The 12,491-nt window shown below is 53.0% G+C and overlaps 1 protein-coding gene across 2 annotated transcripts in view; it reads right to left on the reverse strand.

Moving 5' to 3' along the window:
- Nucleotides 1–12,491, reverse strand: part of LOC116954089 (nuclear factor of activated T-cells, cytoplasmic 3-like) — a 148,431-nt gene that overhangs the window by 22,178 nt on the left and 113,762 nt on the right. The window lies entirely within an intron of this gene.

Here is a 12,491-nt window from a genome sequence, read left to right on the forward strand (position 1 = left end):
GCGTCGCCCGCTTCACAGTGATCATCAAAGATCCCCCGGACCTCATTGGCCCATTGTGTGCTGGCATTAAATTACCCCCCCCAAACAACTCAATCGGGGTCATACATTGCAACCATCGCCCCATACTGGCGGACTAATGCGCCCAGAGGTCACTCTCGCCAATGAGACTCATCCTCCTCTCTTGGGGAGCTCTCGCCTCGTTAAGACAAAATGAACGTGAAACTCGAACTTTGGATCCTCAAATAAAAACTGTCGAGCGGCCGTGTTCCACATTGGCAAGAACAGGCTCCTGGCTGTGCACAGGAATTTTGCGCCAGTGATCAGGCTTGTAGCGTTAAGATGCAGCCGTGGGCAATATCAAGAGTGCTACGGCTATTGCATCTCCAAGCAACACAAAAACAAAAAGAGACCTGAGATTAACACAGTTTTATAACACAGTATTCATATTCAGAGGTGGCCAGGTTACTCAGGAGGGATAATAAATAGTGCATCGGGAGAATTTAGCTGGCACTGCCGAGATCCCGGGTTGGATTTCCGGGCCGCCAGCACATGATTTAATGGCGTTCTGAAGTGAAGCGAGTTTTACGGGCTCAGCTTAGTCACCAACCACTGCACAACCCCCCCCCGCACCCCCCAAAAAAAATATATGGTCGTAATAACTTTTGTTAAGTCGCTTTACTTTGGCAAATTCCAGAAGCGAGATTTTTTTTCTCTCATATATATATAAAAAGAAAGGAAAATCATCGGTGGCAATTGACGTAACCGATCTCAACCCAATTCAAACACCCTCTTGTGAACGACGGGAACACACGCGCACAAAAAAAACAATTACGGAAAGTTGCAGGTCGTCCAGAAACAAATAATAAGACTACCACACACGAGAGGTGATTTACAGGCAGCAAAAAAGCGTGACCGTGACAACTCTATCACTCCTCCCGCCCGTGCATTTCGTGTCACGTGGCGTCCCCCACACCGAGAGCGTCACATTCTCGCAATCTCGACGGGCAGCTCGACCACCGCGGCCGTGTTATTTTAGATGGCGTTCGCCGCCGCGTTCGCCGCCGCCGCCGCCGCCGCCGCCAACGCCGCCAAGTCGACCGCGCACCGGTTTCCCATGCCCGTTCAGGATCTCGTAATCACACTCTTTATTGAGATTGCAGGAGGAGGAATCCGGTGAGCCATGAGGCTCTTTGTTTTTCCGTAGATATCTCCAGGAGGGGCCCGGAGAGGGGGGAGGAGGGGGGGGGGGGGGGGTCGGCAAGTAACAACAGTGAGAAATATAAAAATCGACGACGGGAGTGCAAAATAGAGAAAAAGGGTAGCAAGTCAAGCAAAAAAAATATATAGATATGTCTCCATATATATAAAAGGCAAAGTTGTGATTATGTGTGTCTGTTCAAAATGTTTAGCGTACTTCCCGACATGCAACAAACTTTAAATTTGCCATGTGGGTACTTTCCAGACTGTACACCATGCAAAAATTATAAAAATACACTTTTTTTGGGGGGGGGAGCTCAATAATGCATAGATTTTTTGCACGGCAAGTGAGCTGTGACGTCAAATCTGTCACGTGACCCGCGCATGTGGAAGCGTAACGATTATTTTAACCGCTCCTGGGCCTCCCCTAGGTCCACTCAGCCTCAAACAATTAACTGGTGTGGTGTGTGTGAACATCGCCACTGGGGAGACAAAGGCGGCCGGGCGTGGTGAATCCAAGTCCCGGGCGAAGCCGGGTAGTCAAGCTAGTCTATATATATATCAAGCTTGTGCAAGGCAGCGTAAGCGACAACGAAACAGTGCCAGACCACACCAAGATAACGCCACACAGCGGCAGTAGCCCCTCAACAACATGGCGCGAACAACGTGTTGTGTTCCTGGCGTGTGAATAAGAGGCCGCCCGAAATAACTTTCCACGGTAGTTTTACGATACCCGCCGATGCCGTTCGGTGGCGCACAGCTCACTGCGCCGCCCAATCGCACGGCGGGAATACAATGGCGGTAGAGCATACACCGGCGTACACGCTCACCATATGAGGGTGCGCGGTGGTGAGATGTTAACTCCCACGCCTGGTATACGGGAGGTCGTGGGTTCAATCCCGACCCTGACGCCTGTAATATTTGGAGTCTGCATGTCTCTCTCTCTCTCTCTCCCCCGTGGTCACGTGGATTTTACTCCGGGTGCTCCAGTTTTTCCCTCCACGTTTTATAATCAACAGCGTGCGTTCAGAGTACTTGGCTGCGATACATTTCCACGCGATGATAAGCCCACGACGCTGAGCTATTATTTGTGACAGGTCGCTTTTGAAAAAGAGCTATATAGGTCAGTGGGCCTTACCCTGGTCAAATAAAAAATAGTTTTAAACAGCAGCAGTAAAGTGACTCTCGTGCACGCCGTGACGAGTCTACGCGAGGCGCTCTCACGAGAAAGCGTTCCGGCGAAGGGCAACCAACTCTTCAAAAGACCGCTGTGCCGTGCCGTGCCGCGCCATGTAAAATAGCACGGCGAAGGGGGTCGCGGTGCGAATTGGGCAGTTGTAGAACGGTGGCGGTGAGGCCCCGGTGAAAAATGTGGGCGCGCGGTGGCATCAGGGGGTGACGTCTCACTTTGACCGCCGGCTTCCCCCGTGACCGAGCGGCGACGGGAAGAGGGCGAGAGTGACAAATAAAAGGGGAGAAACACGCGGGAGACACGGCGGGGCCCGGGAACAACTGCACGCTTGGGACGGCAGGCAGCCGTCGCCATCGCCCGGTCAAGGACCCAGCCTCCGAGTTCCTGGTCACGGACGCTCGTTAAAACGCTGTCGCGTGAGCAGCCACTGGGGGGCGACGGGGCCTCGGTCCGTTTATCCGTAGACTGCACCAACAAAAATTAACGTTCGCTCACGCGCTTACCTTGACCACAGGCGTTCCATGGGTTGAATCACTGTTACAATAATAATGCCCGAAACTTGGGGGGAGGCCACGGACATTGAGTTGCTAATGCGTCAGGGACGGCGGTGTCTGGTTTTGAATGATAGTTTTTTTGTCGTCGAGATATTGTCCGTGCGCCTCCGGGTTAGCACGGTTGGCTACATACGGTGCGAAAAAGAATGCAACGTACATGGACGTGCGTACATGGGTGTCACAGTGAAATTCATCTCGTGGTGCCATCTTGTCCGGACGAATGGTAAAACAGAACTGGCTAGAGATGCCTAGACACACAACACCCGCATGAAAGAGAGTCTAAGAGACTCGGCGAGGCTTTCCTGTGGAAACATACATGATCTATTCGTGTATTGCCGAGTAGCGGCGCAGTGGTTAGGGCACAGCAACATGAGGACGCCAACCTCAGCGACGGGTTGACACCCTCATTTCACCGACCAGCGTGGTGAAGTTCCGGTCAAACCAACCCCCACCAGCGACATGACGTTGAGGGACCGTCCACCGAGCAGTGGATTGACAGCGGGCTATAAATTATTACTATTATTGTTACACACGACGTAATACAGAAACGTCGACTGACCAATGCCTTGGCCCCGTATTAAATATGGCTCCACATTCATTTAACCTCGACACGCAAATAGCGCCGTCGCAAATATGCCCAGAAGTCATTTTTAGCAACGCGCATAAGATGCGCGACACACAAAAATGTGCGCAGCTGTCATCGCGAGCTAAAAAATAGACCTGTAATGTCACAGAACACGAGGTCGCTATTTTCAGGGACCGTGGGTTCACGGCACCGCCAGCCATGTGTGTGGGGGGGGGGGGAGGTGAGGGGGTAGAGGGCGAGGGGGGGGGAGCGGCTATTTATGTGCATCTGGAGCGCTCGCAGTGCGGCGCGCCCACACGCCAACAGCGCGCACGTAAATCCACGTGTAATTATGCCGAGGTTGCTGACAGCAGTAAAACTGTCGGGAGAGGGGGAAAAAAATATGGCACATATGTAGTATCCGCCGCATCCGGAGTGATGGGGGGGGGGGGAGGCGGTGGAGGGGGATGAGCGCAGCGCACGTGACTCGCGATTGGAAGGTCGCGAGTTCAAATCCGATCTGAGGTGGAGGGACAACTCGGGCCTCGTCCAACACCCGCCCAGGAGCAGTAGGAGAAGTGGTGAACACAACGAGTGCCAACTTGGTGGAAAATTCACAGTGGTCACCCCGGCGCAGTGGCGGTGCTCGCCATGGGCCCGAGGGTGACCGGAGGATGACCGCCACGAGGACGACAAGAGCTCGTGTGACGGTGGTTTATGCCCGTGCACCCGACTGCAACCCATGCGTTCATCGCCCAGCGGAGAGTTCATGAGGGCCCCTCCCCTTACAATCACAGGACCAGCGGCGGGCTGGCTGGCTGGCTAGCTGGCTGGATGGGATGGCATCCCGTCCTCTCGCCCGCAATAGGTCAACCTTAAGTTCCGGAGGTGGTCTCAGCCGCTGCCACTGATGCGGGCTGCTTGCAACACCCGGCCGCACCCTCCCCCCCCCCCCGTGCCGTGCGTCTGCTCCAAGGCGGACGTTCCAAGATCCCCAAGATTGCGGCACGTAGAGCAACTGGGCCACGTGCCACCACCGCCGCCAGCGTCACGGTGCCCAGTTGGCCAAATTCGAAAATGTCACCTGCAAATGACGACCCAATTTTTACCCAAGACCACTTAGCAACGTCACCACCTTCCCAGCCCCCCCCCCCCCCCCCACTGGCTGACTCTACCTGCCTGTGAAACACGGCAGCGCTTCATAAATTTCGAAGTTGAAAAATTAGATGGTTGATGTGGGGGCCGGTGGGGGGGGGGGTGGAAACAGAAGACGTGGGAATGTAATTATCGTTTATTTACCCAGGGAAGCCCACGATGAGCACACGCCAAGTCTCCTCGGAAACCAGAGGTGGCGTTTCCACCTTAAGGCGCAATTCGTTCTTGCAAATCCCAACATTGAACACCAGGGGAGCTCGGCGCACGGGGAGAATTTCTGCGTGGGAGTCTCGTGGCAGCCGGAGATGAAAAAATAATTGACGTTAAAAAACAAGACACGAAAAGGCCCAGGATCGGCCGGGACCTGGACCGGTTCTTTAAATGAAATCTTGAATCGTCACTCGTCGCGTGAGACGATTGCGTGTACAAAAATTTCAGCTCGTCAAGGCTTCGTAAATCCGAAGATATTAAGCGTCAAAAGATTTGAACGAATATAAACAGACAACAGGGCAAGTGAAATAAAAGTGTGGAAAAATACACAGGGGGCCGATCCCTTTTACACAGATGCCCCACGAAAATAACGAGGGGGGTGGGGGAGAAATTAAGAGGAGGGCAACACGATTCATCAAAGCTCTCTTCACATCTCTCACCGATCTCAACGCACTTATTAAATCGGTTCACTCTCCCTGTAAGATAAGGATCTGTCGGGTGTCACACTGACTCAATCACCTAATTGAGAATGAAAGAGGAAATCAGCGTGGTATCAATAAATGGATCACCCCGGACATATTAAGACAGATATCACGCGTATAACTTTAACATAATTTTTGGGGCAAGCGCTTTTAACGAGCGCCGATGAGGACCGGCATGGTACAAGGGGGTGGGGGTGGTGGCCAGCACCACACCCAAGCGCCTTTGTCTCTTCAGTGGCGACGTTCACACACACCGCATTAGGCACTCATTTGATGCCGAGTCAACCTAGGGGAGGGCCCGGCGCCAGCTCATATATTCGTCACCATGTGTCGGCCGGTGAGCGGAGCGCAGCGCGCTAATCCACAGCGCACACCGCCGCTCCCCAGTAACAAACAACAACAACCGCCATTCGCCACTAAGTGGCGGTGACGTCACCACCACGCTTGTGCCAGGCTATGGGCAACTTGAGGCCACGTGAAGTGTCGAACGCCCGCTGGCAGGAGGTCACGCGGCAGACCCAGCAGGTGCCACGGGTCGACTGACTGAGACTACTGGCTGTGCCCCCTACTGTGTTTTAAAACCAGTAACAAACACACACGCACACACGCACGCACATCATTTATATGCCCTCATTAGGCTCCAACCAAAACACCTGAGGAGGGTGCGGTGGGTGGACGGTGACATAACAGAATCGGGGAGCCCTGTGAATTCTCCGCGCAGCGGTCACAACAGGGCCGGAATCAGGCGCACCGCTTTGCTCACGACTCTGCAAGCCATCACTGCCTGGCCACGCACCAAGATATACACACACGCACGCATTTATATGGCAGACGCAGGCACACGCACACACAGGCGTGTGTCTACACTCAACAGCGTGTATACAAAAACGAATAGATAGACACACACACAAACAAAGACAAAGATCTGCCGTATAGAATGCAACAGACTGTTGGGGCAAGTGCTTTTTAAGAGAGCACCTCTCAAGACTGCCACAGCACAACAAGGGGATGGGTGGGCCCAGCACCACGCCCGTGTCTCCCAAGTGGAAATATTTACACATCGCGCCAGGTACTCATTTGAGGCGGAGTCGACCTTGGGGAGTCCCAGGACTGGTTCAGATTATCGTCACTGGTGTTGGCCATGAGTGGAAATACTAACTCAGGCCGCCGGGTTCGTAGGGCAGCGAGTTAACTGGTACACACTGTCGCTCCCCCACAACACACACACACCTGCAAGCACATACACACACCTACATGCGCGCGCACATACACGCACACATTATATACGAGTCGGCTGGGCTTCCAGGTTTCAGCTTGAGCTAAAAAACTATTTGATTTGCAGGCTATTAAGGAAGCTAAAAATAACAACGTTTGCTAGGAAAGTAAAATTCCAGAAGGCATTTTTTGAGTTGTTGGGCCACGAAGCTGCCACAAGGCAATCGGTTGCAGTGCCTTCCCTGTGCCTGATGTTTGCGCGTGCGTGCATGCATGCATGTACCTGCGGTAGCGTAGCGGTTAGCGCCCTGCTCTACGAACCCGGCGAAGCGAGTTCGAATAACCGCTCACGGCAGAACGCCGGTGACGATTATCTGAACGTGTCATGGGCCCTCCCCTAGGCCTCAAATGAGTAGCTGGTGCGGTGAGAGCAAACATCGCCACTGGAAAAGAGACGAAGTCGGCCTTGCGTGGTGCCGGCCACCCACCCCCTCGTGTGCCGTGCCGGCCTTCACACGTTGCTCGCTAAGAGCACTTGCACCAACAGTCTAACGGTCTGTTCAGGCCATACGGGGGGAACTTTGTCCCGACACCTGCTTGTGCTCGCGAGTGCACATGCACGCCGGCACGCACAGAGACCCGAGACCGCATAAAAAAAAATAACAACAACCACAAAAAGCCTGTAAAGAAGTTGACAAATTATTTAACTGAATGTGGTTATTATACGAGGTTGGCAAGGTAGAGGGAGAGGCTGGAATCACAGATGTGAGGAAATAAAGAGGGACAAAAAACACACGGACGCAAACGAGGCTCACTTGGTCCTCGGACAAACGTGCAGATCTTCTTGCTCCCCCAACTTTCTCCCCCACACACTGTTTACGCAACCCCCCCCCCCCCGGGTGCGCGTGAGTTTCGTTTATCGGTGTTGATCGAACAAGGACGGTAACACAGCATTGCGCGGCGCTTTCAGATGCGAAATCGGGGAGCCACCGGAGCTGCGCACTTCACTCCTAGACTGCAAACTCATTTCTCTGGAACCGATGTTCGTGTTCAGTTGGTTGTCCTTCCCCCGTAGCTCCGCATTGCGCGGTTGGCTACGTACGGCGCGAAAGAAGGCCAACATGCATACGCCCATCGGAAACAAAGGTTCTGTGACTTTTGCAAGACGGCAGCTTTGCCGACGCTTCGCTCCAACGCGGTTCACGAGTGACACCACCGCGCGCTTTGACGACTCCTGCAGGCCGTGTCCCCACTGGCTCGCTCACTCGCCAAACTCGACGCAAACACACAGATATGCTGGCGACCAACTCCACCCCCGCCGCGTCAAATAACTCTCCGTGATTGCTCGTAAATCAACGGGCGCCTGATCAAGACATCTCCATGCGCCCGACGCTGCCAGCCATCTATTAAACCGCGCATCTGTGACTCTCATTTCAAAGCCGAAGACGAATGGCGAATGCTGTCATCCGCCCCGGGAGGGCGTAACATCGCAGGTGCCAGATTACGATCACCGATGAACAGAAGGAAAAGTTCTCGAGGAGAGAACATCGCCTCGAGGGACATCGGAGCGAGTCTGCGGAGGAGAGAAAAACACTGCCGCAAAGGCAAAACAACCATCGAGTTTCGTCTGCGGAGCTTGTAGAGCGTTCATTTAACATTTCTCGACTGTTCGCTACCAACAAGATTCATACAACAGACTGGATTCATTTACTGCGCAGTCTGCACCGACTCTTACCCTATTTAGTTTCGCTCGCTCTCTCTCTCTCTATATATATGTCGTCGACGTTATCCGCCGTGAAATTAGGAAGCCACTTCCGTTTTGAGGAAGGCACTGCAGCTCTACACTTTCAAATCATCTCGACTGAAAACTCATTTCTGCAGAACTGCTTTTTGTGTTAACTTTGTTGCCCTTCCCCCGCACACTCCGATTGGCACGGTCGGCAACGTACGGTGCGAAAGAAGTTCAGCATACAGACCATAATGCAACGAGCCCGTGACATCACGCCTGGGTGAAGGCTCGTGGCTCACTAGTGATCGCGAGCACGCAGGCCTCGCCAGCCAGCGGCCAGGATGAGCAGACGGCTATCACGCGCGCCAATGATGCCACCGGTGGTGATGTCACCAGTGGCGATGCCACCGGCGAATCATCGCCACTCTCCACACACTGGCCGTACTGCGATGTCACGGCAGCGAGGGTCCCCCAAAGCGCGCTACTCGCGGCGCACTTGGCCGCTGCATTGGGCGCCACGGTGGCTTTTTTTAATATTTGACCAGGTGGGGCCCGCGCTGAGCTATGTAGCTCTTTTTCATAAGCAACCTAGCCATCACAAATGATGGCTAGGTTGCTTATGACAAATGATGGCTCAATTTAAAAGTGGCTTTGTCGCACGGAAATGTATAGCAGCAGCAGCCAAATTCTCTAATCGCGTGATGCGGATTTCTAAACGTGGGAAGGGGGAGAGCAACAAAAAAAATCGGGAGGACCCGGAGAAAAATCCGCCAGCGTTAACCGGGTACAGGTCCCACGGCGGCGACGGCGGTGAAACCGCGTGCCGGCGGGACCGCCGAGGTTCTCAACCGTACAGGGTTGACGGCTGTTTCTGCTTTGTTGGGTTCGATGGGTCTTTCGTTAAAACGCGGGTGCCGGAAACGAACTCGCATTCACCTCCCTGGGTGTGGTGACCAGGAACACGCCACGGTAGGCCTACAGGCCTTGGGCGTGAGGATTCAGCCACCCCCTGTCCTGGTTTTTGCCGGGGGTCGGGGTCTCTTTGAAGCAGCCGCCCCAGGAAATCTGAAAAGTCTTCCCCGGACAGGAAAACGTCCAGGCTCTTATTGACTACGTAAATACCACACCGCCGCTCACAACAAAAAATATTTCAAACAATGCACGCAAGTCGTTGTTGTTGTTCCTGAACGAATTCCGGACTAGTCTTCTTAACCATGTGCTCGGTGTTTTACATATCTCAAAAGGTGGCAACCCTGCCGCGTAGCATTAATCTGATGGATGTACTGTTCGTCCGTTGCATAACGAATCCTACTTGCCACATGTGGCTGATGGAAGGGGAGCCACAAGTTATTTGTCCCGTTCCTGAAATTGCAATCCTTGAAAGGAACAAAAAAATAATTCCTTCTGCTTGGTACCACAAACCACAGAGCCACACAGGACCGTGTTATTAACGGTGGAAAATATTTACCATTGAATTTGTGAGAGACAGCTTTGGCAGGTGACCAGTAAGGGCGATAACTGATTGGGCAAGATGGGACCTGTCACATTTGTGATTTGTGAAATTTCACCTGGCTCGCTATGCTATTATTATTTCAGAAGGGAATTTGTTTTTGGTGCCAAAGCTCCGAGTCCTGAGATTATATCTGCAGATTAACAATTCCACCACTCTCCCCACTCAAAAAATCATCATCACAATCGACTAAAAAAATTACACGCAAGTATTGCAGCACAGCAATCGGAGGATGCCACTTGCGTAACACACTGCACTCGCAATCCAGAGGTCACCAGTTCCATCTCCCGGCACGGAAGTTAAAATAATCGGCACTTTTAAAAAATATACATTCATATATTACCTCCACCTCTGTCCCCACCCCACATTTTAAAGGGGTACAATGACAGTTTATCCATCGGTGAGGTCATGAGCAGTGGGGAAAAACGTGAGTACTCCCAACCTTTTCGGAGCCGTGCGGTTATTTTGACCGTGCTTCATCACGCCGGTGAGTGAACAGAGTGGTTGCGGCGATTCTGGACCAAGTTCAGATATCGCTCGCCACTGACCGCAGCCGTTGCCGGCAATCGAACTCTGGTCGCCCGGGCACGTGGCGCGTAGGCGCGGCATTCCAAAAAAATGGAAATGCGCGCCCATCTGCAACACGGACTCAATTGGCAAAATCCAATCACGCGTGCCTCCAGAAGCCGCCCGATCCGAACTCGGTCCGCTTTGCGAATCAGCTGAACAAACAGCTCTACGTTACACAAAAGTCATGCAGCTGCTGATAGGGCAGCCCCACTCCCCACCCCCCCCCCGAAGTGCTAGCAGGCCACAGAGGAACGTCTCCTTTTACCGGGGTGCCCTCATCGCTCGGTAAGCATCCCAGAAGTGGTGCACGGAGAAAAGGTCAATGGTGCAGCCCCGTGATGTCTCGCTCGTGCCACCGCTGGTGGAAAGGCCTCCACTAGAGGGAGCGCTCAAGAGGGGAATTGGCCGAATCTTCCACGCCGACCAGACGTGCCACACTTTGTATGAATGTAAGTTGAGCAGCGGTAGTAGGACAGCGGTAAGCGCGCCGCGCCACGAACCTGGCGACCCCAGTTCGATTCCCGCTCGGGGCCAACACCAGTCACGTTTATCTGAACTAGTCCTGGGCCTCCCCAAGATCGACTCGGCCTTAAGTGAGCACCTGGTACGATGTGTAAACATCGCCACTCGGGAGACAAACGCGGCTGGGGGGGGGGGGCACCCACCCCGTCGTGCGCCGTGCCGTGCCAGCCTTCATAGGCGCTGCTCGTGACTAACAGCCCTTGCCCCAACAGTCTGCTCAGGGCTATACGGGGGATCTCTGCCTTTGTGACAGGAGGCGAGAGTGCGGATTGAGGGTGCCGAGGGGAGCGTGGGGGACGATTGGCTCGACACCAGCCCCGTTGCATTCCAGCGGAAAAAAAAAACCATGAAATGAGCCAGAGGGGGGGGGCTCACCTTTCAAAATGCTTCACTAATCAAATTCGCACGAGCGTTCGTGCCGATTTCACTCGGTGCCTTATCACTTTCACAGAGACTCGTCTCGCCTGCTCCATTTCTGGAACACGTTTATTGAATTTTTTTTACCCGGTAAGCGCCGGGGCCACTGGAATTTGTCGGCAAAATAGTAAGCCAAAATGATTTACCGCTGAGCACTGAATCTTTTGAACACTTGCCAGGAACATTAATAATAATGATGATTTTAAATATTTACCAAGGAAAACCTCGCCGAGCTCCCAATGGCTCGGCTTCAGGAAGGTCTTGCTTCATCGACACGTTGATGAATGCATCCATGCTGAGAATATCCACAGAGAGCCATACATCCGTCGTTTTCACGTGGGATTATGGGCTATATCTTATGAAACGGCTCCACTCTAAAAATCCTGAAAGTGACCGGCATCGTATATGCTAAAAGCTAAGCAGGCTTTGTGGCGCAGTGGCCGTACGTGGAATGGGAAGCCACCAGGAAAACATTAAGTTGCGAACGGGCGAATGACACCGGCATCGCGCGTTTCACAGCGTTCAGACTACGCGTCTGGGTCAGAGGTCATCCGATATGCGTGACAGACACTCAAGAGGCACTGGCGCTGTAGGATGGCGGTCTTACCCGTGAAACGTCAACGGAGTTTTTTTTTTCTCCCTGAATGTAAAACAAGAAATATCGTGCCGCGTTTATGTGACACTGGCAGAGACGTTGGCCTGCGCAAATCCAAATGAATTTTGCGGGTCTACACCTCAGACCTCCGGCCCGGCCAGGCTACATCAAGATGCCGAGCCTTTGAACTACACTTTTCCACGCAAAATTGTCTGCTTTTACTCGACAGAAGTTATTTTCGTACGATTGATATTAAATATGGCAACGTTATTTTTGTCATTTCTTACGTAAAAAAGATAAATACAACTGATGTTGTTTTCAAATTCTGCTCAGTTAGAGCCTCAATGTGTCTGTATCCCTGCACGGGCCCCTCGCACGCCATGCCGGCCTTCATAGGTGCTGCCACTACTCGCTGACAGAACCTGCCCAAACTGCCTGTAAATGCAATCGGGGGGGATCTTTGTCTTTTTATCTTGTTGGACGATTCATAACGTTTCACAAGAATCCTTCCACCATCCACAACGAGAGGTCATCTCCTCTACTTGCTCCGGTATGCGCCGGCGATAGCAGTGGTGTAG

This window comes from Petromyzon marinus, chromosome 54, assembly GCF_048934315.1.
Source record: "Petromyzon marinus isolate PM22_M1 ecotype Great Lakes invasive population chromosome 54, UKy_Petmar_22M1.pri1.0, whole genome shotgun sequence".
NCBI classification, from domain to species: domain Eukaryota; kingdom Metazoa; phylum Chordata; class Hyperoartia; order Petromyzontiformes; family Petromyzontidae; genus Petromyzon; species Petromyzon marinus.